This window comes from Onychomys torridus, chromosome 9 (genome assembly GCF_903995425.1).
Source record: "Onychomys torridus chromosome 9, mOncTor1.1, whole genome shotgun sequence".
NCBI classification, from domain to species: Eukaryota; Metazoa; Chordata; class Mammalia; order Rodentia; family Cricetidae; genus Onychomys; species Onychomys torridus.
In genome coordinates, this window is record NC_050451.1 from 21,196,361 (window position 1) to 21,222,575 (window position 26,215).

The 26,215-nt window shown below is 42.8% G+C and overlaps 1 pseudogene; it reads right to left on the reverse strand.

The window, feature by feature from the left end:
- Window positions 1-1,741: 1,741 nt before the first annotated feature.
- Window positions 1,742-1,893, reverse strand: LOC118591676 (annotated as a pseudogene).
- Between the last annotated feature and the right edge of the window lie 24,322 nt (window positions 1,894-26,215).

Below are 26,215 nucleotides of genomic sequence, written 5' to 3' on the forward strand. Positions count from 1 at the left end.
AAAGGGCATCTGAGATACTAAACTGTGATCGTGGTACTGTGAAATTCGTTTTCTGTAGAGCACACCAAGCACAGAGTGTGGGGGTGTTATTGGGACACAATGTCTTTCTGAGACAATGATGGGGAGCAAGCTCTGCCTGACAGCAACCATGCTGAAGGACCGTCCTGGGTTGACAGTGATACTGCCCCACCAGATGCTTGGTTAACAGTCATCACAAAGGTTCATACTGGGGTACAGTAAAATAAAGACAAGCAAGTACCCCCATGGGCAGTTCTTTTATTATAAATCCTTTACCTCAATTAACGTGTGTGTGTGCGCACACGTGGGTGCACACACATGATTTGAGGTGAGTGGACAATTTTGTGGAGTGAGTTTTCTCCTTTCACCTTATATTGGTTCCAGGATGGCACTTCACTTGTCAAGCTTATGTGACAAGTTGAACTGTGACAGGAAAACAGGGAAATCAAAAACAGTCAGTGGTGCACCAGCAACAAACACATTGATTGAGTTTAAAATTCTCATTAACACGTTAGTGTGTGGCCGAGTGCTCTCCTTGCTTGGGGCTTTGATGGGGCCCAGGCCTAGGCTGGGAGGACCATGGACACCTCAGAGATGTGCCTGAGCTTTTGGGCTCTCCAGAAAGTGGAAACCTGTGCGCAGCATGCTCTCACCATCAAGGGAAGTAACAAATAGAGACTGCTTGATTTCAGTCTGTGTGCAGGCTGCAAGACAAAAAGACGGTAGCACATGTGCCTCTCTTCCCTAAAGAGGAGTAGAGCAGATGGAGCACAGGCCATCTTCTCAATTATTTTATTACTTGGGTTGTTAGCAATGTTTGCTTCTCCTCAGAACAGGAACACAGGACTTTAATGACACCGGACAGGTGTGTGTTGGGGGAAGGTGTTTGAGTGTGTTTATCTGTATGCGAAAGAAAGTCACGTGTGTGAACATGTGACAGTGTGTGGAAGAATGGGAGACAGAGAAGTTTTTAGTTAATGATCCTGTAACTGAGGCATTCAAGACTAAAATGGGCTCCGAGTATAGCTGGATGTAGGCACTCAAGTAGTCGTGTGGTGTCTCTCTGTTCCCTCACCTCAGTGGTCCTCTTTGATGTTGTCATCATGACTGTACACAGTTCCTGCCACATTCAAGTTGACACCATCCACAGAATCATAGTAGAACAGAGAACTTGGTGTCCTTCATCTAATGGAGTGTGAGCTTAGCTTTTGACATGTGCTCAACTTTTAACCAGTAGCTAAGAGTGACACATAGTGACTTGCTATAGAGCTCAGATCAAAGGAGTCCTCTCCCTCTCTGAAAACCCAGTCAATTAACAATATGTCACTTACTACATTGAAACAAACATCCTTTCATAGTAATAGAGGTATTTTTAATTCTTGACCTCATGTTCAAGACAAGCCTCTTAAGAAGGGAATTTTCAAGAACATTCATCTTGTATGTCTTTGTTTTCTTACCAATGTTTTGAAATTATAAAATCTCCTTAGAGCCAATTTCATTCTAAATACCATCATTACTTATGTTATCATGTTCTTTCTTTCTTTCTTTCTTTCTTTCTTTCTTTCTTTCTTTCTTTTTTTTTTTTTTTTAACAAATCCTTACTATGTAGCCATGACTAGCCTGAAACTCGCCGTGTAGACTAGGCTGGCCTCACACCAATGGAGATTCCCTGACTCTGCCTCTTGATTGCTGGAATTAAATATATGGTCCAGCATTCCTACCTCATGTTCCTTCTTATATGTATCAAAACTAACAGTGAACACAGAGTTCTGGGTTGCAAAAGACGATTCATTTTTACATCTGCCTTTTAGGCCTTGGCCAAGTGATCTCTTTTGAAACTGATGGTGGAGATAGTCTAACCCAAATAAAAAGGATCAAAGGAGGTTTTACCAAATCAATGTGAGTGGTTGGGGATTTAGCTCAGTGGTAGAGTGCTTGCCTAGCAAGCACAATGCCCTGGGTTCGGTCCTCAGCTCCGAATTAAAAAAAAAAAAAAAAATCAATGTGAGTGCTCTCCTCAGGTAGAGGAATGAATTCTGACCATGGAAAGGTTGATGGGGAGAGTTCAAAGTCAGAAGGCCTGCCAGGAGTGCAATCCTTTACCTGGACATGTGCTATTTGTTCTATGTTAGTGTGCCAGGTGCTGTAGAGAAGACCAAGGGCTCCTGAGGATGTTTTTCTGAAAGGTGGTATGTACCTTACCACAGCCTTTGGAATTCCCATACCATAGAGCTCTGGCCAGCTCTCACCTTCCAGGCGTCTACACACCCACAAAGGTGATTTTCTGGAACTGTGGCCTGCTGACCCTCCTGTGTGTCTGGCTGCAGGAAGTTCTGATCCCCCAGGAGTAGTGCTCAGCAGTGTCACACACGGCTGCACCCAGGGACAATCTCTGCCTCCTCTCCCCAGGCCACAGTCATCCTGAGACACATTTCTACTATTTCTCAGAGCTACCCTGAGAGCTTGAGCTCCAGTGGCCCACAGAGAATCCCCTCTTGTGCGCCTTCTCTCCCTGCTCCACCTGCTTTCCTTCTCCCTGATGGTGTCTCTGGATCAACTTACAAATCAACCATCTGCTTCTGAACCCTTGCTCTGGAGCGACAGTCGAGAGATGGATCGTGCCTTCTCACAGGCTCTCTTCACTCAGTTAGCTGCAGCCAGCAAGCCTCTGCTCTTGGGATGGTAGATGACAGAAGAGAAACGGAGGTCCCCAAATGTGGCTGAGTTCAAGGATACACGGTGTTAGAAACGGCAATGGGCTGACTATGAGCCAGAGAAGACACAAAACATAAGGACTGCACATCAAGCAGTCATTCTGGAGTGCTTTGGGACTCCAGTGTTTGCTTGTTTCCACAAACAAAAATCAGTTTTGACATAAGGATGCCAAGAATATATGTATGACCGTGTTCACCAAAGGAGCCACCTGAGCACACCTCCCTTGCTCTCCGAAAGCACTGCAATGGTGAGGAGGCCCTTCAGTACCTGCTTCCTGGGGCTGAAGCAGGCTAGCTGGGGATGCCCTTACACAGTCAGAGCAGCATCACAACTCTTAGGCTCTGAATCAGGATGCCAGAGACTTCTCCAAAGAGTCCAGTCCTCCCACTCTCTGTCCATCTCTCAAGGCTTACTTTAAACTCTACCTCCTCTGAGCTCCTTTCCACCCCCTCTTCCCTAGCCTGGCATCCCTTCTCTCCTAAACCCCTCTGACAGTCATGGGACCAGCCCTCTTCTTGTTTCAAGTTACCACCAACTCTAGGCTGTGTAGCTAGGTCCTCTTTGTGGACACAGCAGTAACAACTCTTTATTGGCTGCAATACTTTACTGTAACAACAGTAATGAAACAACAACAATAAAAGACATTCCACGTGTCTGTCAGGAAGGAAAAACACAAGGACATTTGTACAAGTATACTGTGGAATGCTTTGGTGAATATTAAAGAGAAAAGGTAAAAGTCAATGTAAGGACATGGAAAAACATTGGTGCTGATCAAAATAAATTAGATCCATTAAAACATACAGAAGATTTTAAGTGTGCGTTGGGGCCAGCAGAAGCAGTAGGTCTTCAAAGCTACATACAGCATAATGGCGACTGTATGGCATTCCGCAAAGGCAGAAGTGAAAGACATGAAAGGGTCAGGGTTTGCAGGTGCAAGTGTCACGGGACAGGATTCTTTTAGCACAGATGACTTTTAGGGCAATAAAGCTATTATGATTGCAGACATACTATTGAATTTGGCAGAACCCACAGAATACATATGAGAATGAACCAGTATTGGCTCATCGTTGGAACAGATGCACCACACCTAAGCAAGATTTCAGTAGTACAGGAAAGCAAACTACTAACTGGGATCCTGTAATATGTGCTCAGTTTTCTGTAAACCCAAAACTGCTCTAAGAAATAAAGCTTGTGCATATTCCAAAAATAAAGAGTGGTAATTGGCTGGGCACAGCGGCACAGGCATATAATCCTGGCTACTCAGCAAGTCGATGCAGGAAGACTGCAGTTAAATGCCAGCCTGAGCAAACTCTAAGTGGCAGGCATGTGTGCAGCCCTAGATTCAAACCCCTGAGATGGTAAACAGATTAAAATTTCAATCTCTTCAAAATATCCGATCTTGCTAAAAATTCAAAATATCTCTCAGAAGTTCACTGTCTTTCAGCTGTGGGAGACTGTAAAAATCAATTTTAAATAAATACCTTTTCCAAGAGGGAAGAACTAGGAAACAATCACAATCTGAACAAAGCAAAACCAAACTCTAACAGTGTAAATAACTCAATGTCCAATTATCTGAGATCCACTCACAATCTTCTGGCCTCCTCCAAGGAGCTTAGGTCACTTCTCCGGCTCTGCCCTCTGAGCACACACAGCTTGTCTTCTAGGCTCCAGCTGACTTCACTCCACTGATGTTGCTCTTTCTGGTGGCCATCCCATGGCACTAGCATCTCCAAAACACTGGTATCTTCTGCTGCAACAGGACACAAGCTGACGTAAGACTAGCCAGCATAGCAGGTTGTCTCCTTTTCTGGCTTCTATGGGCAATAGACCATACACATGTACTACACAGACATACATGTATTCAAAACACTTATGTACATAAAAACACTACCATATGACCCAACTGTACCATTCCTGGACACAGACCCCAAGAGCTCCATACCCACCATCCATACTTGTACATCCAAGTTTATTGCTTCTCTACTGATGGTGATAAGGAAATGGAACTGGCCTAAATATCTCCAACAGATGAATGCATAGTAAAAATGTAGTATATGTACAAAATAGAATTTTACTCAGTTGTAAAGAAAAATGAAATCATTAAAGTTGTGAGGAAAATGATGGGTAAGAAAATTATAATATTGAATGAAGTAACCCATACTCAGACAAAAACTCAGTTCTTTCTCATATGTGGATCCTAACCTGTGGGGTGTGTGTGTGTGTGTGTGTGTGTGTGTGTGTGTGTGTGTGTGTTTAAGTAAATCCTAAAAAACTAGATAGGATATCAAGAGAGGGAGAAAAATAAGTCATGAAGGAGGATGAAGGGTGGGCAGAGGACACATAGGATATGGAAAAAGAAGAGAAGAGGCAGGCAAGGGTGGTTGGAGCTGGGAGAATCAGAGATAGCAAAGGGGTGAGGAGATGAGATGGAAGGAGAATCACCAAAACACACTTTGTTTTTGTTTTTTTTTTTAAAAAAGCTACTTTCATGTCTGAATCCTGTGTGATAATTTTAAAAAAGTACAAAATATTTCAAAAGAAGACTCCATAGTGAGCGCTAACTGGCTTCCACGTGGGTAGCAGCCTTGGTACTTGGCATTTTTCTGTACTCTTGCCTACTTCAGGTTCCCTTTTAAAATGTATGTTTTTTCTAATGTTGTAATGTTTTTAAAAAATGGGCTAGAAAGTGATAATTGGGAGATGCCAAGGGAAAACAATGGTGAGAGCCGTGAATTGTGCACAGAGTGACAAGGTGTCCAAGGCAGGCAGAGAGCAACACTGTCACAGTTAGGGTTTCTATTGCTGCTGTGACAGAAACACCAGGACCAAGAAGCATGTTAGGGAGGCAAGGGTTCATCTTGCTTACACTTCAGCATTGCTGTTCATCACTGAGGGAAGTCAGGACAGGAACTCAAACAGGGCAGGATCCTGGAGGCAGGAGCTGATGCAGAGGCCATGGAGGGATGTTGCTTACTGGCTTGCTTCCCCTTACTTGCTCAGCCTTCTTTCTTATAGAACCCAGGACCAGTAGCCCAGGGATGGTACCACCCACCATAGGCTAGCCTTCCCCCATTGATCACTACATGAAAAAATGCCTTACAGCTGGGTCTCATGGAGGCATTTCCTCAGCTGAGGCTCCTTCCTCTGATGACTCTAGCTTGTGTCATTTTGACACACAAAACCAGCCAGTACAAACACTGCGCTGCTATTACAACAGACTCTAGCGGAACACAGAACACCATTAGAGATTTTATTAGAAGCACCGTTAGAGGAAGAAAGAGAGGAAATTACAAAATACAATGACAATAGCTCTGGGAAGTGGTGCTGAATATACAGGCCAGGGAAGGGGACACTGTTCCAAGAGTTGTCAAGAATCTGGGAGTAAGTATCTGGTGTGGTGTGAGAGTATTTGCTAGCATAATACACCCAGAAACAGCTTGTAATGGGCCAACACCTGCCTTAGTTAGGGTGTCTGTTACTGTGAAGAGATATCATGACTACGGCAACTCTTATAAAGGAAAGCATGTAGTTGGGGCTGGGTTATAGTTTCAGAGGTTTAGTTCATTATCATCCTGGTGGGAAACATGGCTGCATGCTGGTAGACATGGTACAGGAGAAGGAGCTGAGAGTTTTACATCGTGATCTGCAGGCAGCAGCAGAAGGAGACTGTGCCACACTGGGTGTAGTTGGAGCATATTTAAGACTTCAATGCCTGTCCCCACAGTGACACACTTCCTCCAACAAGACCACACCTACTCCAGCAAGGACATACCTACTTCAAACAAGGCCATACCTCCTAATAGTGCCACTCCCTGTGGGCCAAACACTTGAACACATGAGTCTTTGGGGCCATTCCTATTCAAACCACCACACCACCCTCTTAGGTTTGTGTTGGCAGGGGTAGTGGCAGAGAGCAAGGATGGGATAGTGACCTGAGGTATATAGTTAGTGGGTGCACACTTGTGCTCCCAATTCTATGACATTAAAGAGGCAGGAAGCTGGGTGTGATGGCACACGCCTTGGACCTCAGCATCCCACAGGCTGAGGCAGAAGGACTGCAAGTTCAAGGCAAACTTAGGAGGCCCAGTGAGGAATAATCTAGAAGGAAGAGAATGTGGCATGAACTCTGGTTTTTGTTTTTACCTTTTTTCTTGTTGTCTTTGTTCATTTGTATTGGAAAAGTAGAGGTCAGCATCTTCTGAAGTGTTAAAATGACACAGACAGATGTATAAATCTGTGGCTTTCCCATGTCACCCCTCTGCGCCCGGTCTTCCCAGAAGTTAAGACCTTGGTTAGTTTTGGCTGTCAAAGCATAGGAAGCAGCACAGCTTCTACTGCTCTTTCCAAAGGTGAGTAAGCCACCTCTAAAGCCCTAATGAAAAGTAGATTACCCAAGCATAGAACTGAATTCCCAAAGTTCCAGGTTGGCATCCCTCTTTAGAACTACCTGGTGTATTTTATTTCCTCATTACTGACATGCCACTGATTCTGTGAATTATGAGGTATTGGCCTCTTGGTCCTGTGAGGATTCATTATTCTGGTTTCAGTATTACAACTATACCCGCCTAACTTTGTAAAGAAAGGGTGTTTATCTCTGTAGGGTCAAGGACCCACATTTGGTGATGGTCTGGCCTCAAGAGTCCTGATCTGGAATTTCTTGGTCTGTCAGCTAAGATTGAGTGAAGCATCCTGAGGTGGTACAGAACACCATAGGGTGGGTCAGGCAGGGTTCTCTGGAGAAGAACCAACAGAATATACATACATGTAATATGAGGGGTTTGTAAGCATTGGAATGTGTGACAGAGTTGAGTAATGCTGTCTTCACACTGAAAAGACAGAGAACTATGGTCTAAATCTAAGTGGGACATCTCACCTGTTCCAGTCTGGCATTGTGGAGAGCCACTGGTGCTGAGTCCCATGAAAGGACTGAAGAAGCTAGATGGCAGAGGATGGCCCAGAACAGCTGCACAGAGAAAGACATGCCTGTTGGCAGGTGGCCCACTCTCAAGGCAGCTCTCCTCCACCACTGTCCCTCATAGCCATTCAAGAAATGCCCTCAAAGATACCTATATTTAATCTAGTCATATTAGTAACCAATGCCAATATCAACCACCAACAGTGCAAAAGACAAGAAGAAACATGAGTAAATATATATGTGCATGTGTGTATATGTTTGTGCATGCATGCGTGTGTGTGTGTGTGTGTGTGTGTGCGCGCGCGCGCGCGCGTGTGTGCATGTGAGTGTACACATGTGTGCAATTTCTGGTCTGTCTTCATATAAAACCACGGGTATCCAATCATGGGAGCTTCACCATGATGATGTTATCTAATCCAAATCTCCTATCAGATACTTTACATCTAACATGGCCACTCTCTTTCATTTTACAGCAGGGATTGATTTCAGCCTATGAGCCTTGGCTGACACATTCACACTGTATCTGGTCAGTAGCAGAAGTAGCTGCCTGTTGTGATATTTTGTGTGTGTTCTCACAAATAAAGCTTGCTTGAAGATCAGATAGCGGAGCTAGCCACTAGTTAACCATAGAGGTCTGGGGGTCTGTACAGACAGGAGACAGGAAGTGCTAAGGAGGGGTGGAGACAGGAGCTCAGCCTTTTTGGGTCTGAGGATTTGGAGAGGTAAGAGGTGACTGTGACTGCTCCTTTACTTCTCTGATCTTTCAGCTTTTACCCCGATATTTGACTCTGGGTTTTTATTATTAAGACTAATTAGGATTGTGTATCAGTTGTCAGTTATGTTATGGCAAAGAGTAACTCAATGCAAGAAGAGGCATCCCTTGATCTGTTGGTTAACACAGTCTGGTTCCTTTGGAAGCACACTTAGAGATGGGCTAGTGTGTCAGAGACTTTATAGAGCATCTTCTTGCCATCCACCCTGTGCAAGGGAAGGAAACAGCCCAGCTGGGCAGATAAAGAAGTGGAACTGTCAGGAAGGCCCAACTGGGCTTGAAGCCACCTCATGGGGAGATCTGAAAATGGGGGTGGTGCTTTTCAGAGCTGGTTTGAACTTGGCAAGAGGCAGAGCCTATATACACATAAGTCAGTCCTGCACTTGAGTTGCTCTGCCGGTGACATTAGGTGAGGTCCCTCTCCTCAGCGAAGGAGATACTTGACAGGGGCTTATAGCTAAGGGAGTAGCATTGCTGAGTGAACTCAGCTAGTTCTAGAAAGTCCATCTAAGAGCTAGAACCTATGTTATAGGATTATTGTTAAGATTAAATGTTAATTAATGATAAATGCTCAGTGCCAAATAGTACATTCTTTTTTCCCATTTCTTTTTTTAAATTTTATTTATTTATTTTACATCCCAACCACAGTTCCTCTTCCTTCCTCTCCTCCCATTCCCTCCCACCACCTCTCCCCCCCCCCCCCCCCACTCCTCTGTTTCTGTTCAGCAAGGGATAGGCTTCCCATGGGTATCAACAAAGCATGTTATATCAAGTTGCAGTAAGACTAATCGCCTCTCTTTTATTAAGGTTGGGCAAAGCAATCCAGTATGAGGAACAGGATCTCAAGAGCCTGCCAAAGCATTAGGGACATCTCCTGCTCTCATTGTTAGGAGTCCCACAAGTAAGTAGACCAAGCTGCACAACTGTCACATATATATGAAGGCCTAAGTCAGTCCCAGGTAGGCTCCGGTGTCGTTGGTTCAGACTCTGTGAGCTCCTATGAACCAGGTTAGTTGTTTCTGTGGGTTTTCTTGTGCTGTCCTTGACCCCTCTGGCTCCTACAATCCTTCCTCCTTCTCTTCAGCAGGATTCCCCAGCTCACACTAATGTTTGGTTTCAGGTCTTTCCATCAGTTACTGATGAGGCTGTCTGATGACAATTGGGGTGGTCACCAATCTGATCCTAGGAGATGCCAGTTCAATCTATGTATCCACTATTGTTAGGAGTCTTAGCTGGGGTCATCCTTGTGGATTTATGAGAGTTTCCCTTGCATAAGGTTTCTACCTGACCCCAAAATGCCCCATTTCCAGTTATCTATTTCGGTACTCCCCCCTCCATTCTCCTCCCCCTTACTCCATCCCTCCAGTTCTCATCTCCACCTACCCTCAGTCCATCCAGGAGATCTCTTCTATTTCCCTTTCTCAGGGAGATCCATGCCTGTTACCTAGCCTCTCTGGGTCTGTGGACTGTAACATGGTTACCTTTTACTTTACAACTAATATCCACTTATGAGTGAGTGAAATATATAAAGAACTCAAGAAACTGGATATCAAAAAACTAAATAATCCAATTAAAAATGGACTACAGATCTAATTAGAGAATTCTCAGCAGAGGATTCTCAAATGTTTGAGAAACATCTAAAGAAATGTTCAACATTCTTAGCCACCAGGAAAATGCAAATCAAAAATGACTCTGAGATTACATCTTACACCTGTAAGAAAGGAGATCAAAAACACAAATGACAACTTATGCTGAAGAGGATGTAGAGCAAGGGGAACACTCTTCCAATGCTGGTGGGAGTACAAACTTGTACAGCCCCTTTGAAAATCAATATGGTGGTTTCTCAGAAAATTGATAACCAATCTACCTCAAGGCCTAGCTATACCACTCTTGGGCATATATCTAAAGGATGCTCAATCATACCACAAAGGCTCTTGTTCAACTATGTTCATAGCAGCATTATTCATAATAGCCAGAACCTGGAAACAACTTAGACATACCTCAACCAAATAATGGATAATGAAAACTTATTTACAAAATTGAGTATTACTCAGCTGTTAAAAACAATGACATCAGGAAATGTGATGGCAAATAGATGGAACTAGGAAAAAAAATCATCCTGAATGAGGGTAACCCAGACCCAAATAGTACATTCTTATCAAATATTTGTTTTTTATTTATAACACTGTTGTTATTCTCATCACCTTATCTATCTGCCTTGAAAATTTTCAGCTTCCTGATGTTCTTATGAGAACACAGTAGAGAGCTTTTACCAGCACCAAAGCATAAGCACATTGAGAAGGCAGCCATCTGCAAGCCAGGAGCAGCTCCTACCAGAACCTGAGCAGCTTACCTTCACCTGGGGTGTCATTCTCCATGACTGTGGAAAGTGGATGCCTGCTGAACAACATGCTGGCCCTTGGTATTATGTTACAGAAGCCCAAGCCAGCACAGGTAAGCAGCTGCCAATATTTTATGTTTGCTTAAAAATTTTCCCCCTTCTCCCTCTCTTTCTGTGAGTATGTCTACATCTGTATCTACACATCACACAGAGAGCTATTGCTTTCTGAAATATTTGAGAACGATTTTAAGGACATCAGTATCTTTTATTCCTCAATAGTTTTGGGTGCATTTAATATGGACAATGACATTATCATAATAGGGCCAATCTTACATTATCATAAAACTGTTGTCAAAATCAAGAAATTTAGCCTTCTTGTGATACTCACACCACACCACTTGTACCTGTTCTTCCTTCATAGCTCACTGTCCCCCAATGCCTGTTACAGTCTGGATAAGGGAACAATAATAGTGTCCCCTTCAAAGGTTGTTTTGAGAATGAGGTAGTGTGTACAACATGTTGAGTGCTCACATGACAACTCAGTAGGCATTAGAGTTAGACAACTCAGTAGGCACATAGAGAAATTACCATCATTTCTCCAGCAAAGCCTTTTCCCTTCCCATGGTCTTAGTGCAGAATTCATTTCTCATCAAGTTCCTTAACCCTAAGATTCTTCATTCATCATTGGAACTTAGATAAAGGACAGAGGAGTGACTTTGTATAATCTTATTGTATCTTTATACACTTAGACTTCCTTTGCACACTTAAGTCTTCCTTTGAACACTTCTTAAGTCCCATGCCTAATTCCTCCAGCTTTCCTAAATGTCAGCAAGTACTGCATTCATACACAATGAGACTCCGTTAGTGTGGGCAGAACTGAGTTTGCTTGGATGACAGTGGAGCATTGGCTAAGGAGGATCGAGGGAATAGACCTCCCCATATTGTGACAGTTGTACATTTCTGGGTTTGACTGGCATCTATTTTGTGATGGAACAAAAACACAGGGGATAGAGAGAACAGGAGATGTTTAAACACCCAAAGCCACCTTTGAGGATGGAGAACACAGGGGATAAAGAGAACAGGAGATGATTAAACACCCAAAGCCACCTTTGAGGATGGAGAAGGCAGTGGCAGTAGGCATCGGTTCTTGGATTGAGAGGACCAAAGGGAAGCTGCATGGAAGGAAGATAACTTCCGGAGTGTGCTTAGCATGGTCCATAGCTGAAGGGAGCTATAGAAGCCTGGTACACTAAGTCTTGGGAGACAAAACTCTCCAGCCTACTTTCCCAAGGGTATTGGGCCTGGTCAGGCTGCCAAGTGACATCTTGACTTCGATGAGACTGCATTCTCTTAAAGGGACCCAGAAAGAGATACGAGCCAGTTCCAGCCATGGCCCAAAGTCCAGCAAAGTGATCCTTTACTCTCTGCCATTCTCCAGTGTGTTAGATACCATATGTGGAAGGTAACAATCGATGGGTAAAGGGAAGGTGAATACTTGTGTATCTTCATGGAGCAGAATTGCTAGCCCATCAACCTGTGCCACTGTCATGTGGCAGAGATAGAGGCAGAGGCAGGCATGGATGTCTGTGAGTTGAAGTGAATCCCAGGACAGTCAAAGTTACGTAGTAAGACCTTGTCTCAGAAAAAAAAGCACATGAAGTCAGGTGAGATACATGGTGGGTGGTCTGGGAGAGGTTGGAGGGGAGGGAGTATGGGGATATTTTATCAAAGTACATTGTGTACATGAATGAAATTCTCAAAGAAAAGCATATTTAAGAAAGGAATAGCTTCCACCATGCCATCCTACTGGTTATCCTGCTTACCCTGTCCCATTCCCATTCAGACTGAAGACCACTCAGAACACCCATGTTTCTGTACTGCTTTGCCTCGTAGTTATGGGGCCAGGACAATGCTCTACTTGTGGGAGCTGTGTGAGGATTAAATACAAAAGGCTTTGTAAGTTGTGAGCATTCCCTGTTAGATATTATTAGTTTTGTCTGTTTTTCTCTAGGTTGGTCAAAATAACAGTTTCTAAAAATAGTATACAGGGAGGGATTAGTCATTCTTTCCAAACTAACAGAAAGAACATGGGCTAGGATCTCACAAAGCTATTAACTCAGTGTGGCAAAGGCATGCTGGGGGCTTTGGAAAGGCCAATGGTTTACCAGGAATAGTTACAGCTATGTTCTGTAGTCTGAAGTTTTCCTCAGTCCCACCAGGCCCCTGTAGTTCCATAGCCTGCTTATAAAATAATCATTCAGAAACTCATATTAATTATAACTGCTTGGCCATTAGCTCAGGCTTATTACTGACTAGCTCTTACACTTAAATTATCCCATAATTCTTATGTTTATTTAGCCATGTGGCTTTGTACCTTTTCTCAGTCTGTCTTCACATCTTGCTTCCTCTGTGTCTGGCTGGCAACTCCTGACTCAGCCCTTCATCTTCCCAGAATTCTCCCCCCACCTATATGCTTGCCCCACCTATATTTTCTGCCTGGCTACTGGTCAATCAGCATTTTATTAAACCAGCATACAAAAGCAATTATCCCATAGCATTTCCCCTTTTCTGTCTAATCAAAAAGAAAGGTTTTAACCTTAACATAGTAAAGTTACATGTAATAGAACACTTAAAACATTTTAAACAAGTTGTTGCTCTTTATCCTATCATATATATACTATCCCCCTTTCTTTTTTTGAAAGAGATTGCATTTATAATCAACCCCCTTTAAGTAAAAATTAACATTTATAAACAATATTTTGGGAATTTTGGTATAGCTTCTCATACTACTTCCTGCTAGATGGGGGCACTGGAAATCTTATGGGGATCCTGAGAAAATTAAGAATTATTGTTAAGTCCTGACTGGAGTAGTCTATGATGCTGTTTTCTCTGAGCCAGTTGCCTTGAAGCTGTTCTGGATTTTGGATCATCTGGAGACCTCTCTAGCTTAGAAGTAATCCATAGGTTCTCATCTTCTGTGGAAACAAAAGAAGAACCTCTTTTCCAAAGCACTGTATCCTTAAACATACATTTGATACCTTTAAAGTATATATACTGGTTTAATTCATCAGCATTTACAATCAAATGTCTTTCTGCAGTTAAAAATCCCAAAGACAATATAATCCAGACTGTTTGTGTAATTTCTATCTTTACGTGGCTTATTTTTTATATTACTTTTACTGTCTCTTTAGAGACTTTTTTTAACTATTACTTTATAAAACTGTTATATATATATGCTTAGCATGGTCCATAGCTGAAGGGACCTGTAGAAGTCTGGTAAACTAGTTCTCCAGCCTACTAGTGAAACTAACTTTCTCTTTCCTCTATGTGCATTCCAGGAACACAAATCAGGTCTCAGACTTGAATTTTCTAGCCACAAATGCCTTTAACTGCTGAGCAGTCTTCACCAGCTGTCTAGGCTGATGGCCAGGGAGCTTGCTTAGGTTATCCTCCAGTCTCTACTCTAACAGCATTGCAATTTTAAATATATTCCAAAATGCCTGGCTTTTATGTGAGTTTTTAGGGATTGAAATTCAGGTCTCCATGCTTATGAGGCAAGCACTTTAACAAATGAACCCTCCTCAACCCATGGATTACACTTGACAGGTAGTGATGGACAATCAAAAGGGAGGCTGAGACTACTCTTTACTTCATAAATTTGGACAGAGTCCTTGCCATTTGTAAACATAACTCTGACATTGGGGCATGACCCAGCACTGGAGTGGGCATGCAGGCTACGGGGTGAGGTTTGGGAAATGGGAACCTGTTTAGTCTCAAAGAGGAACATCCTGGAACCAGGGAAAATCTGTCAGACAGACAACTGTTGGGACAAACAGCTTCCCTGGGGATAGCTCCTGCTGCGGCAGACAGAAATAATGACACAGAATTCACTTATTAAAACCACCTGGGTGCTTTGTTTCTGGCCCTCACTCCATTTTCTTCTAAGAGGATTTCTTAAGATTCTTGTGTGTTTTCACTTCTCCTTGTAATGGTCAGTCTGGCCTTCCTCAGCTTTCTACATTTAGTTTTGTACTTGGGGATGAAGGATGATGTAGCAGAAGGATGGTGCATGCCTCTCCTAATGTGGACCTTTCCTCCCATGACCATGTTCCCATGCTTCCTCTGGATCTTCCTACTTATCAGATCTAGCTCCCTTCTCACTACGCTGGAATGGGAATCCAAGATGGGGGCACGACCACCACTGCAGAGGTCACTCCTCTCCGCTGTGAGTCCCTCAGTGTGGTGGGTGGGCTTCAGAGATTCTCATGGATTCCTTCTTAGAGCAGGTGTCGGGTGAAGGATGGCCTTGCTGTCTTCCACAGTCCTCTCATTGGACAGATGTTCCTTGAACTCGTTTATGAGATGGCTGACTAAATAGTGCAATAACTGTGGAATAAGTGGATTAGGAGACATGGGGATGGGATGGCCTGTGCTTGGTCAGGGAATACTGCGAGTTACATGTCAGGCTGGAAACTTTATTTTTTGTAGAATAGAGGAACCTACAGTGACAGACGCATGTGTTAGGAAACTCATCCTTATCATGACTTGAAGGATGGTGGGAACGGAAGACTGTACATGGGGTTGTCGTTCCTACATGTTGTGGTGTTCCACATCAGGTTTCTGTTCTGAAACATTGCTTGCTTTCACTCTGACTGTGTCTGGTTTATCTTCATGAGAAAATGAGAACATGTTCCTCTACTAATAAGAGCTCTTTGCATTAATAGTTTATAACTGCAGGCAGCTAAGCAAGGCCTAATTATGTCTCTAGTCCTTTTCTCAGCTGCTTCTAAGTAACCACAGATAAGCCAAAACCACACTGTAGGTAAATGATGTGTACTTTGTTAAATATGCTGATACAGACAATTACACATCCCCTTATTACACACCTGCTTTTAGTTGAGATGGCTTGCTGATGATAACTGAGGCAAACCTGCCCTGCAAAGTAAGACAGCAGGGCCTTGTCATACATGTAACATCCAAACAAATGCTGAGAGGGGCTTAAAGATGTTGCACCCATCTAAAGAACAAACATCTTCGCAATTGTCTTCTATAGAGCTCTCATATTTGGTTACTTTCTACACCCATCCCAAACCACAGTCCTGTCCTCTCTTTTGGCTATTCTCTGTTCCAGAGCCAAAGTTTGCTTAGCGATTCATAACTGTGACCGTTGGCGTCATTCTTGGGGTTTCGGCCGGCTGTATGTAAAGCCTCTCCAGACTGGCTCATGCACACGCTTCCTGTCACTGTCTTGCCCCTTAGCAATCTAGCCTAGTATTGGATGGGACATCCCTTGCTCCCAAGTTTTCACTTCATGGAACTTTCTCTCCCTCCATTTTAGACTCTGTGTCTTTGGCTTGATCTAAGGAGACCTCTCTGCGAGTCATTTTCTGACCCAAGCCTGAGATAAGTGCCACTTCAATGAATAAAGTTTGAATTATGGTATTTGTCACATTTAGGGACTGGCTTTTATGTAACTGGATCAGATTCCTAGACTATAGAACTCTGCTGTTTTGATATTACCACCTGATGAAAAGTAGTCACAATGTTCTGCAAAGATACATCCACATTGAATCAGGAAATGAATGAATAAGTTATAATATCAGAAGATGGCCCTGAAAGGGGTGCATGCACCAAGTACTGAGGAGTAGTTTATCTGAATTCAAGTTTAACTAGTAGTTCTGTATTTTATCTGGCGAAGTTTCTTGCAAATTAGCTAATTCTACATATCAGACAACTGGATTAGTAATTTCAACCAATTCTTTCAATGTAACAAGGGATCATGTTTGAGATGACTAAACCCCTCTCCTCCCGCCCAGTCTTTTTGTTTCTAACAAGTGCAGTCATGTAGGCTCCTTTTTCAGTGTCTATGGTCTGGTTTTGTGTGGTTTGATTAATTTACATTCCTTCTCATTCTCCATTTTTCTAAACACCATCTGGTTAAGTTCCTGAGAACTGATTAGTTCTCCTTTACACATTCCACCCCAGTCTAGTTGGATGACTCACATTGGAGTTTCCTGATTTAAATTTGACTTTCATTATTGCACAGTCAGTAGTGAATAATGTTGAGTAATTAATGAGTAATCTAATTTCCTTTGCAAAGATATAATATATCTTTCCAATTTAGTTTCGCCAACAGCTTATCAGATCAAACGTTTTTAGACCGACTTCATTCTCCCAGTAAACTAATAAGGAAAGAAATTACTGAAAAGTTAAGTGTATAAGTATTCATATTAATAAATTCTACTGCAATGAGGTATTGGCAACAAGAAGGAAAAATCTCTACTACACACTGATTATTCAATTGAATTTATTTGGTTATCTACTAGAAAGAAAATACTCGATCACTTGAAAATTTTAAGTTAAATTTCCACAAAATTGATTTGTCCTAAGTTATTTCTTTAATTGCATTATTTATTTAGTATCTGCCTCCATTTAAGGTTTCCACCTAGGTTTAAGGTCCACAACCTCCTGCTGTGGAAATGATTGCCTTTCAGAAGAACAGGCCTATCTAGAGCTATGCATAGTCTATCCAGATAAAAAGTCATTGCCATTGCACAAGAAGTTCAGAAAGAGTTCAGTGGACTCTCAGGAGACACAGAGGCTTCCCTTGCAACTGCAGGAACGGGGAAGAATTTACTGTGACTTTTCTAGAGCAGGTGGTTCTGAGCCTCTGAGAGTAGGAGTGATTCCAAGATGGATGAGAATAAGCCCCTGTGAGCAGAGTCCTTCAAGAAGCAATGTTCAATTACTTAGAAGCTCCATCATCTAAAGATGACTTCTAACACATCCATACATCAGCCACACATCTGAGCATGTCCAGGATGCTGTAACAAAATGCATGACTAAGGATATTCTAAGAAGCCCTGGAGTGAGCAGTTACTTCTACATGAGCCAGTTGCTTGTGACTGCACTGTTCATCTATGTATTGAAGTTAATGATTCCAAATAATCCCTTGTGTGGATGGATGCTGAGACAGGCCCTTGAGGATGTCTTCAAGGTTAGGTAGAGCCAGTCCTTCCTTAGGGGACTTTAAGGAAGGTAGAGGAAAGTCCTCAATCTAGCTCCAAAGCAGTTTCACCCCACCAGGATAACTTAGGAGCAAGTCTCCTTAGGCATGCTGCAGAGTGTGAAGGAACAGGAGAGGTCTGTGGGGAGTTTGGTTTCCTGCCCTTGGTTCTGACTTGTGTCTAGGCTCCTGTAGTTCTTGGTGATATGGGCCAATGGATGTGGAAGGCAGTTACGTACGAGGTCAAGCCCCTCACCTTTCTCCTGACCTTTCTACTGCTTTGAAAGCATCATGGGATGCTCTCCCAGAGCACTGGCCTTCTACATTTCCATCAGAGTCCACTATGATTGGAAAGAGAATGTGAGTGGCTAGGAAGCCCAAGCAATGAGAATTGGAAGTTCAAATCCAATACCCCTGAGTTTCCAGAAAGAGCAACAGATTGAGTTTCTGTATCTCATTTAGCAGAAAATCAAAACTCACCTGGACTCACTTGAAAGTAGAATCCTACCTAATCTGACATGATGTTACTTAAAGATTTTGCTTAACCAGCACAAACATGGTTTTACTAGATACAATAATATGTCTTAGCATAGAATACTATCCTAATCCTGTCATGTATATTACATTACACAGTTTCTTTCCTAAAACTCAAAATAAATTCTGCCTTCTGACATCCTCAAGAATTTTGGATACAGTTTTATAGTCTCACAGTACTTGATGTACCATTGACTGAGGGTCACATGAACTCTTAAAGAGAAGTCCTCAGTTCTGCTAGTTTTGTTTCTGTGTTTTTATTTCCACCAATAAAATTAATATTTTTCTAAATCAGTATAATGCTCCATATGTGGCCTTTGGACAGAAGAAATTCGTAAGCTATTTTATAGAAGTTCTTCATTATTACTATACAGAAAAATTATGAATGCTTTACAGTGATGACAAGCAATTGAAAGCCCTTAAGAACTAAGGTCATTTGTTCTTCCCACTAACCACTCTGTCTGCTTCTCTGTTTGTGTGAGATGCACAAACAAATAGGAAACATAGGAACAGGATGTGTGACCAGTAGAGTCACACAAGGCCTTTTATTCAAAGGGATATTAGTCATGGTGTTTCAGAGAATCACAACCAATGTAGTGTGTGTGTGTGTGTGTGTGTGTGTGTGTGTGTGTGTGTGTGTGTGTGTATCTATTTTAAGGACTTGGCATATGATAATTTGAAGGCTGCCACACCCCTGGGATCTTCAGGGTGAATTGATGAGCTACAGAACCAGGAGATTTCCACTGGAAAGATCTCTCTAGTCTCAAGACCCAAGTAAAAATGTTTGAGTTGAGTGTGAAGTCTTTGCAGTCTTCTCAGGCTTCCAGCTGATTGGGTGTGATCTGTCCATGTGAGGGAGAACTGTCTGCTGTAGCCAATCCAACAATGTAGATGTTAGTCTCACTGGTAACACTTTCAGAAAACACCAAGAAAAATAGTTGACTAAATGCCTGAGGGCCCAGTGGCCTAGTTACATTGTTACATAAAAGTAACCATTGTGTTACTAGAAGGAGACCACACAAAAGGGTTTAATAATCTTTGAATTTGTATTTTCTTCAGGAAGCCCAAGGAGGCAGCTGTGTATACCCCGGAATCTGGGAATCCTGGCTCTCTCACAGTCCTTGCAAGCTAAAGCCAGTGCCTGGCCACCTTGCCCCTTACTCTCCCCGTACTCCAAGGTCGCTGCAGTTCTATGGTCTGGTCCCAAAGTCTGGGAACAAGTGTGAGAAGAATCATATTTAGGAAAGTACACTCCATAGGTCAGCTGCTAGAGCCAGGCTCCAGGTACATGTGTAAATGACTGTGACACCAAATCTCAAGCAGCAATAATAACAAAACCCCATGACAGACCAAGAAATAGATGTGAGGGAAAGGAAAGTGTTCCCTGGTTTGAACAATTCAAATCCTCCAAAGTTTTATGGATTTTCAGTTTCCATGAGGCCCACAGATTACATAATTGGTGGTGAATAGGAAGAATAGTCAAAGAAATTTTATGATATTTTTATGGTTGGTTTTCCTATATTTGGCGGCATTTGAAACAAACAATAAAGTTCAAGTCTGGTCATTTCAACAGACATTTTTACCTAAAATCAGAGGTGACTTTTCCTCTATGCTATTCTCTTTCCGGTCTTGATGCAAGTCCAGTGGCACGAAACAGAGCTCCACCCTTCCATACCCGCTTCCGCTTACCCTCTGCTCTTCTAGTCAGCCCCTTCCTCAGCCAACTGTAGAACAGCTTTCCTCTTCTGTGCCTTCCACCCCCACCCCCGCCCATTCTCTCCCATCTCCTCCTCCTTCCCTATACCTTCTCCTTCCCCTGCTTCTCTTTCACCCTCTTCTCTTCCCTCCTCCCCCTCTTCTCTCCTTTCACCGCTGTCACGGGCACCATCACTGTCAGAAGAGCTGTTACGGCAGACACTGTGTACTTCCGCTGGCCTTCACAGCCACCAGCACGGTGCCAGTAACTTGCAGTTTGCAGATGAGAACAATGGCTCACAATATGCGGTCATATTACCAGGAAGTAATAATGCTGGGGGTTATGCCAATGGTATTCTCTTCCCATATTGCACCACCTTAACAGCTCCTATTTTAAATGGCTCCATTTGTTTCTTTTAAAATCAATGCCAGGATGTTCATTCAGACACCACCTTCACTTACCATCTATCTGAATCAGCCCTCCTTCAGCTGAACATAATGTTTCATTAAAACAGGAATTCATTAGCCCCTGCAACTGGGATGTCCAAGGGGTAGGGAATTTTGTTTCAGAGACAATTGACCCCAAGACAGCAAGCTCAATCCTCAAGATTCCCATGGTGCTGTCTTCTCTGTAAGTGCCGTGAGGCTCAGCACACAGCCAAATCTACTGTCTTGACAGCCACAGAAAAGGGACTCAGCCTGTTTCCCATGCATGCAGTTTATCCCACCCTCCATGGACTCCGGTAGCAGGTTATCTGCTTACTCTAAGAGTACTATTTGTTCTAGACCAATCGGGAGGATAGTGTGCTCGCTGGCCAGACTGAGTCCCACATCACTTCTGCCAGGTGGGAGGCAGGGCAACATGATGTGCAGAGAAGAACAGACAAGCTGCTCCCAAGAGAAAGGGAACCAAGATGAGTCAACACACCTGTTCACTTACATGCTAGCCTGTGAGCTGTGAACTGAAAGCTTCACATGCTCCGTTTCCACTTGGATCAAATTTCTCTTCTTTTAAGACGATATTTCCACTTCTCTCTACTTGTCTTGCTTGCTAAATATGGCCCATGCCTGGAAGATGTAGGCATGGACCAAGGAAAAGCCAGGAACCCTAGTCCTTGATGAAGTTCAAGTTCTATTGAGAGTTCAATCCACCATCTGTTGAGACTGAAATGTTTGCCTGTGTCTTAGGGTTTGAGCATGGCACTCTGTCCTGTGTCCCACAGTATGAGCTAAGGCTGCAGTGGCTGTCCTTTTGGGCCATAAACTCAGAGCTCATTCTTTATTGCTTCTAGCAAGAATTTGCCATCTGGCATCAAGACATCTAGCACAGGGGCCAACTCCTCCAGATACTTTCCCTGCCCTTTCGGTGAATTACTGTGGTGCCCTCCTCTTTGTTGAATCTGGAACTTAGCACAGGCTTGTCTTGCTGGTTATCTTGACATATGAAGATTGGCTATTATGTTAGGCTACACAACCAAACTGTGAGCCAGTCATTTGTGACAGTATGTGAATACCAGGTGAATTATGGAGATCCTAATTATAGAGGTGGAGCGTTTATGTGGTACTTAACAGTTGCTCAATCTTGTGCTAAACTCTGCCTGGTGGGGCTTGAAAATGAAGAGCAGAGTCCCTTCCCTCAAGGCAAGTGTCATCTTGCTATGCAGGCTAATCTTTGCAGAAGGAATTAGAGAGCAAGTTTACGCTGTGTGGAGAGCCACTGACTCAGGAGTGGGTAACAGGACTCAAGTAACAGGTTCTAATCTCTCATATTAAGGATGCATGGGAATCCACACCAGGAGTGAGAAGCTGAATATGTGAATGAGAAATATGATAGATGCATCCAACTGAGCCGTAAAAACCCTGCAGGTCATGAGCACTATGTGAAGTACTCAAGGATAGGAAGTGTTCCAGGCCTGATCATTTCTTTATTACTGTGACCTCTGAGGAACGGCTTTTGTAAGACAGAAGAGTATGCTGCTTTCATGTTACCTGACTAACTGTAAGGACAGCTGTGGCAGCTGCTGGTCTCCAGGATACCTCCTGAGATCTTGTTCTGTTACTCTAAGCAGTACATGCATCCAGAATTTGCGGCACAGGAAAGAAGAAAGGCCAGGAACCAGCTTACTCATGCTTTCTCTGCTCCTTCACTCCCTCTCTTCCTTTTTTCTTAAAACAAAAACAAAACATTTATTTATGTATGTTGTGTGAGTCAGAAGACAACCTATGGGAGTTGGCTCTTTCCTTCTTCCACGCGTTTCAAACGCAGGTGGCTTGGCATATTGAAAAGTGACTTTCCCATCCCCCCGCCCCCCTTTTTTTTTCTTTTTGAGATAGCAAGCTAACACAGGCCAGCCTTGGACTCATGATTTTCAGGCCCTGATAGAATTAGAGGCTTCTGTGTCTTTTTCTTGTCTCTTTCCCAGCTCTCCTCCCTTTATCGCTATAACTCCCTTCCTCTTTTTCTTTCAAGCTGAGGGGTGAAACCAGGGCTTTGTGTAGGCTAATTGTGTGCCACACCACTGAACCACACACTTATCTCTTCTTAGGCCTCTCAAAATCATGACCTAAAAGTGAAATTCCTGCTAATATCCTATTGGTTAACATGTAGTCACACAATGGTCTAGCTGCAAATGACACTGGAAAATACAGTTTTGGGCTGGACTTCCATTTGCTTAGGTAAAATTGAAGGAATAATAAATAAAGGGGAGAATTTATGATGAAGTATCTGTAAATAAGTAAAATAAAGATCAGATAAAAGTAGGGTACAGACAGGCTCAGTTATAGACCATAATAGAATGCTGTAGCCAACAATCAACCTTAAAAACAATAATGGCCCCACAAGTACTAAGGGAGCTATATATAAATATATCTGTTGCCTAGTTGCCACCATGGTGGCTACTGTTTGACTGTGAAGTGTCTCTGAAGATAGTTCTAACTTCATCAATGGAGTATTCCATTGGTGAATTCATCACTTAATGGACCATTAGGATATGGAGCCGTGTTGGGGAAGTAGGTTACTAGAAAATATGTCTCTGAAAGATACATCTTGTCTCTGGCCCCTTTCTGTTTCTCCCTTCTAATGTCTACTATGGAGTTGGCAGCTTTGCTTCAGCTGATGTCATGCTTCATCACCAGCCCAAAGCAACAGAACTAAATGATCACAGACTAGAAGCTCTGAGACTTGGACCAATACTCTGTTCTTTCCTTGAGTTGCTCTCTCAGGCATGTTTGTCTTAGTAACAGAAGCTTATTATCAGTAGCTGTAACATCACAGTACAATGCATTACTTAGGTGTTTGTGGTAGTGCAGGTGTAAACAGACCAACCGCCTCCCAGTCCCATAAAAACACAGCACATATAATTATGTGCTGTACGCAACACTTGACTATGATAAATGGCTGTTATTAGACTGTGTATTTTCTACATGATATTTTTCATCAAAATGATTAACTACAAACAGCCCTAGACTGGGGAGAATTTTAGAGGAAAGCATTGCCATCATAGGAGACAGATTGCCATGTATGTTACTGTTCCTGAAGACCTACGGGGAAATATGATGAGATGGCAGGTAGTGGCAATGAGGATCCATGGGCTAACGTGTGTCTTTGTGTCATTTAAAAAAATAAATGAAAATATTAATAAGTTAAAAGTTTAAAGATAGAGAAAAGCTTCTATGCTGAAGATATGAAGATCACATTTGTATTAAGCATATTTTAAGCTAAATTACCATGAAAGTTAAAAATAGTTAAAAGCTCATGAAGCACAATAGTTACTGTGAACTTGTTTTAACTTAAGGGAGGAAGCTATTTTATACATTTCGCATTGCCTAAAAGCCCAGTGTTTGCATGTTCTGGTTGTGGCATTATGTCAAAAGGCACCTCATTCAGCCCAGTGACCAGCTCACCCTGAACATCTTTTAGTCCTGCAAGCGCCATTGATTCCAGAAGCCCACTTGAGTTGTTTGCCAGAATACCTGGCCGAGGCAGCTTGAGGAGGACTAGTTTGGCTCGTGGTTCAGGTAAGAAAATCCATCATGGCAGAGAAGGCATGGCAGCTGGGACAGCTTGGTCTGTGCTTGTGGGGGCTCTACAACTGGTCCACATCTCTGCAGGCAAGGAAACAGGCGGAGCCAGACGGGGAGGAGGGGCGGGGCTGTTACCTTCCAAGTCTATCCTCCAGTCCTACCCACCAGTTAGGCCTGAAGTCAAAAGCATCCATAACCTCCCCAATCAGCCCTGTCAGCCAGCTGAGGTGCATAGACCTATGATTTCAGTTACTTAGGGGGCAGATGCAGGAGAGTCAAGGCCTGCTTGGACTTAGTAAGACCCTATCTCAAATTAAAATAATTTTTAAAATGTGCCGAGGGTGTAACTGTATGGTAGTGTTTTTCATACCATGGTATAGTCATTGGTTAGATTCCCAGCACAAGTTGTAGAAAAATCTAGCACTGCCAGCTGGAGATATATATATATATATATATATATATATATATATATATATATATATATTCAAATATATAAGACTGTGGTGAGCAGGTGTGTGCATGCGTGCATGTCCATGGCGAATGTGCACCTTTTCATTTTTATTTAATTGTTTTTGGCTTTTTTGAGGCAGGCTCTCTTATAACTCAGGCTCCGTGTCTCTACTTCTCAAGGGCTTGAATCCTGACTGGAGGATGGTAGCAGTCAGGATCAACATATGAAGGGAAACAACTGGTAAAAACAGATTAGAACATTATTCCTTCTACCAAGGGCTACATACAATGGACAAGCACAGTTATGAAAACTACCATGTAAATGAAACAAAGGGTCTCAACTCTTCTTAGCCCAGAGCCTTTGTGTCTCCTGCCTACCTTAGTTGTCTGGCTCACTTCCAGCTTGGAAGTGTTCTTTTAGTAAACAGTCACTATTTGTATTGCGAGGCCTCACGTCCCTAGCCTCCAGTGCTTTATGAAGATGAGACATGAGGACCTGGAAGCCCTGTAGGTGCCCTCAGACCTTTGACCTCCACCCAGAACATTGATGTTAGCATGTTTCCTGTGCCAGTTAGTTAGGTCAAAACTAGGAAGGGGGAATGTAAATTGGGAAAATATTTCCAACAGATTGGCCTGTAGGCAAGCCTGAGGGACATATTCCTGATTGATGATTGCTGTGGGCAATGCCATCCCTGGACAGGGGGTCCTGAAGCATATAAGAAAGCAGGCTGAGGAAGCCAGAGAAAGCAAGCCAGTAAGCAGCATTTCTCCATGGCATCTGCTTTAGTTCCTGCCTCCAAGTTCTGCCTTGCTTTACCCTCAGTGATAGACTGACTATAAAATATAACTTGAAATAAACCTTTTCCTCTCCAAGTTGTTTGGTCACTGTGGTGGTTTGTTTAGAATGGCCCCCGTAGGCTCATATATTTGAAAGCTTGGTCACCAGGGAGTGGTATTATTTGAAAGGATTAGGAGATGTACCCTTGTTGGAGGAAGTGTGTTACTTGGGATGGGCTTTGAGGTTCCGGATGCTCAAGCCAAGCCCAGTGTCTCTCTCTACCTGCTGCTTATGGATCTGGAACTTCCATCTGCTTCTGCAGGACCATGTCTGTCTGCATGCTGCCATGCTTCCCACTATGATGGCAATGAACTAAACCCCTGAAACTGTAAGCCAGGCCCAATTAGATGCTTTCTTTTAAATAGTTGCAATGATCATGGTGTCTCTTCACAGTTATGGAGCACTGACCAAGACAGTTATGATATTTATCACACAAACTAAGATACTCTTCTGTTTTTGAATGTTTACAAGCATGAGTACTTACTCTTGAGCTATAGTATTTTGTGCAGCAATGTGCTGTCCAGGCTCATAGCCTAAGAGAAAAAGGCTATGTTGCATAGCCTACATGCCTACTAGGTTGTCCATTATCCTGTCTAGGTTTGTGTTGACATACTAGACATTTGCACATGATGAAATTATACTTATCAGAACATATATTATTGTTCAGTGACTCATTCTATTATCAGTTACTGAAACTTGAACATTAGCAAAATTTTATGTATTGTTAAATTAATTGTTTTCCACATTTATTTTGTGTGTGTGCAAATGCTCATACTTCATGCATGAGTGTTGAAGTCAGAGAATAATTTTCAGGAGTCCATTATCTCTTTCTGTCATGTGGAAGTGATTTAGGATTGAATTCGGGTCATCAGGCTTGGCAATAAATTTATTTGTTTGGTTTTTCTTTT